Here is a 4,297-nt window from a genome sequence, read left to right as displayed (position 1 = left end):
AAGAAATGCAGGGGCCGTGCATAGAGCAGAGACTGAGGAGTGGTCAACCAATGGTTAGTGCAGATTGAGACCCACCCCATGGATGAGCACCGATCCCTGACACTATTAATGACACTCTGTTATGCTTGCAGACAGGAGTCTAGCATGGCTTCCCTCTGAGAGACTCCACTAAGCCGCTGTCTCAGACAGAAGCAGACACCCACTAGCCAAACCATGGGTGGAGCTTGGGGACTCTGATGGAAGAACAGAATGAAAAGGATTGTGGCCTCTAAGGACATAGGCACTCCGCAGGCTTTGTCTTCATGTGGGTCCCGAACAACTGGAATTGTCTATCCCAAAACATGTTGTCTATAGATGGGACATCTGTGTCTTTAAAATTTGTTTATTTATTTACTCACTTTACATCCCAATATCTGTGTTCCATCTTCAGGGAATGCCAACACTCATTGTCGGGGAACCTGTAAAACGACAAAGCTACACATTTGTAACCTATGTCCTGGGGGCTCAGGTTCAGTCCACATTCACTCTGTGGTTGGTGGTTCAGTCTGTGGCAAACCCCAAGCACCCCCGTGAGTTGACTCTATTGGTCTTCCTGTGGAGTCCCTCATCTCATCTGGGCCTCGATTCTTCACCTCTCTTTTCCAAAAGACTCCCCAAGCTCCAGCTAATGTTTGGTGGTGAATCTTTACATTTGTTTCTCTCAGCTGTTGGGTGGAGTCACTCAGAGGACAGTTATGCTAGGATTCTGTCTGCAAGCACAATAGAGTATCTTTAATAGTGTCAGGGATCGGTGCTTGCACATGGGGTAGGTCTCAATCTGTGCTAACCATTGGTTGGACGTTCCTTCCATGTCTGCTCTATCTTTGTCTCTGAAGATCTCGTAGGCTCCGTACATTTTGGATTGAAGGTTGTGTGGGTGGGTTTTTGTCCTTATCAAGTCACTGGGAGTCATGCCTGGCTACAGAAGTGGCCAATTAAGGATCTGTATCCCCACTGCTAGAGTCACCCCAATAGACACCCTGGGGCCTCGCCTTTCCTGGTCTCTGGCATTTCCTAGAGATGTGCACCCCACACTTGAGATTTCCATTATCTTTTCCCTGCTTTCCCTATACCTGATTCCCCCCCAAAGTCCACTCCCTTCCCTACCTCCCCTCCCATTCAGTTCCCTCCCTCCCTCCATTCTCCTCAATATCTATTCTAGTAAATGCATTTTAAAGTCAGTATTTAGGAAATAACATTGGGTAAGTATAGGAAGTATTTCATAAGTAATTGTGGTGGATGCTTAGGCAAAATATGAACATATTCAATTTATAGAGGCCAAAATTACTACATATATTGTTAGAAGAGACACTGTCTTCATTACATTCAACATGAAGGAAAACCATTCTATTAAGTTATACAAGGGAATCTGTTAAATAAGTTACACACATTACACGACTTTATTACTTTGAAAGCTCTCTTTATTGCAAATATTTACACAATGAAAAGTACAAAGGCTTAAACTCGTGTGAGTGTACTTTTTTGTAAAGTTAAAGTTTAGATATACAGGTTGATGACAACAGTCATCTCAGATTCACAGGGGATAAATACATCAGGGAGTTCTCTATTACCTTACCTGTCTTCTTCCCTTTATTCCTGATGAAGAGTCATCTCATTTGCAGTCCCTGCTGTGAGAGATGGATCAGAAAATGCCTGAGTGTATGTAATCCAGAATCCATCAATAGAAAAGATAAAAGACAACATCCCCAAACAGTATACGCAATCGAAACTTTCTTGTAGATCTTAACACTTGAAACAAAATGCAAAGAGAAAACCCACTTCCTAGGATATTACCACATACAGGAAATGGTAGCTGTAGGAAGCATTCTCAGGGGATTTTAAACTTCTGCACCTAAGACCAAAACTGCCTCCATGAAGGTGAAGATTTATTTCTTTGGCAAGAAAGTCAGTCTGTCTCTTAATGGTCGTGTCATCTGTCCATCACCAGAGTGACGGCCATGCTTTATGAATGTGAACAGATAAACATATACCAGTTTTCACTTCTTCATAATTTCAAGAAGAACCTGAAAGAGAATACATAATGTTCCAGAGACAAAGTATGGAAATTTAAATTAGCCAGCATAAATATGTTGTTAAAATTTCCTGCCTTCTGTTATTTAATAATTTTGACTATTCCTGCTATGAATGAAAACATGGTTGTGTAATGTCTACCAATCCCCAAAGCCTGAAACATTGTGAAAAACTGTCTTATTTATCCCTAATGTGGGTCTTTGGTCTCCAACCTTTCATTGTCCATCTAAATTCTGTTTCTCAAGTAGATCAGAGGACTACATGAGGGTGTCACTCTCATGTAGAAGACCAAGGAACTTTCTGTACTTGTATGTATTTGCTCTTGGGAGCATGTAAATAAAACTTTCAGTTCCAAGAACAAAAACATGGCTGTCCAATGAGACCCACGTGAACCAAAATCTTTCTTCCTGCCATCAGTGAACTTTAGCACACTGGTAACAATGCAGACAATAATATAATGGAATAATCCTGGAATAATAATAATAATAATAATAATAATAATATAATGATGATGATGACAATAATAATAATAATAATAATAATAATAATAATAATAATAATAATAATAATGGAATAATGCCCTCGAGGGATCACAGACTAAGGAAAGTAAATGTTGAGCCGTGTTTTTCAAGGTATATTGTATCTATATCCATGAAAGCAATTTTCACTAGGACAAACTCCTCACACTTGAAAATCACTCAACCTGTCATGGCTTCACAGAGAGAGTTGAGAACCCGAGTGGTCTTTTCTTAGGACAAGAGAAAGATTTGCCAACCTTCCAAAAAGAAAAACAATCCAGACAGCCTTTGTGAGGATGGTTAGCTTATGCATGAGTAACACACACACACACACACACACACACACACACACACACACACACACATTCAAAGACACACACACACATACACAGAACACAGAGACACACACAGAGAGACACAGACAGATAGACAGACAGACATACACAGAGAGACACAGATAGACACACACACACACAAACATACACACACACATACACACAGAAAGAAACACACAGACACACACACAGACACTCACACACATACAAATACACACACACAGACACACTCACACACACACACACACACACACACACACACAAATCTCTGATGTCTGCTTCCTAGAGTGTCCAGGTGCACACCAGGTGTGAAAGAATGAAGTGGACCCAGGAACCAGTCGGTCAGCAGAATCTTGGTCTGCCTGCAAGGGAGTTGGGGGTTCCTCCAAGGAATTAAGTGTCACACCTCTTTTAGAAGGTATCCGGGGATGCGATGTGTGCATATATTTTACTCAGGGTGGACAAGGGCTACACAAACCTTGGAGAGTGGGAAGGGGTTTTCGGGTGCATTTACATTGATGGAGGCCTCATTTGCTTGAGCTTCTATAATCTGTTCCAGCCTCAGTCTGTTGTTCAGGGATCTCCATTTGACCTTCTCAGAAACCGACTCCCCTGAATGTGCCCCATCCTCAACCCTGACTTCCTGCTTGCTTGATTTCAAAAGATTGCAGGTTCGGACTCTGCGTTCTCCATCAGATTAAATCCTCAGGAAGGTCGCCCTCTAGATGCCATGAATAAACCAGTACATCCAAGGAGTTTCTACATTAACCCGTATGTAACCTAATTCTGGCCGGTTCTCTCTGCACCGCGCTATCCCTCCATCTTCCCCGCTGACCCTGGGCTCCTTTCCTCAGTCGCCCTCACTCACCCACAAAATCTGTTCCAGTTTACCTTTCAGAGAGGTCGATGCTTTCCCCCTCACTGGCCTTCTCCTTTCCTGTGTCCTCTCTGCATTTGTGGATTGTAGATAGAATATGATTTATCTCACACCTTATACCATGCATAGGTAAACGCTCGCCATGTTTGTGTATCTAGGTCTCAGTTCCCTCTCAGGCTGATTTTATTTTCTAGTTTCATCTAATTTCTCTTAAGCTTCATGATGTCATGCCCCTGCCCCCATGATGTCATGGCCCTCCTCCTTGCCAGAATAGTTGTATCTATTCACGTAACATTTTGAATGCTGCACTGGCATCACACTCCTCCAGGCCCCCACCATTTACAGTCCCTCCTTCTATCCTCTCCCCTTCTTCTCTGACAGAGTGTAGGACCCCTCTGGGTGCACCCTGTCCCCTGGCACATCAAGTCTCTGCAGGACTAGATTCATCGTCTCCCACTAGGTCCTGAAAACGCAGCCGGGTAGGAGAACAGGATCCA

This window comes from Rattus norvegicus, chromosome 12 (genome assembly GCF_021556685.1).
Source record: "Rattus norvegicus strain SHRSP/BbbUtx chromosome 12, alternate assembly SHRSP_T2T, whole genome shotgun sequence".
Taxonomy (NCBI): Eukaryota; Metazoa; Chordata; class Mammalia; order Rodentia; family Muridae; genus Rattus; species Rattus norvegicus.
The sequence above is the reverse complement of the archived record's forward strand: the minus strand, read 5'-3'. Positions refer to the sequence as shown.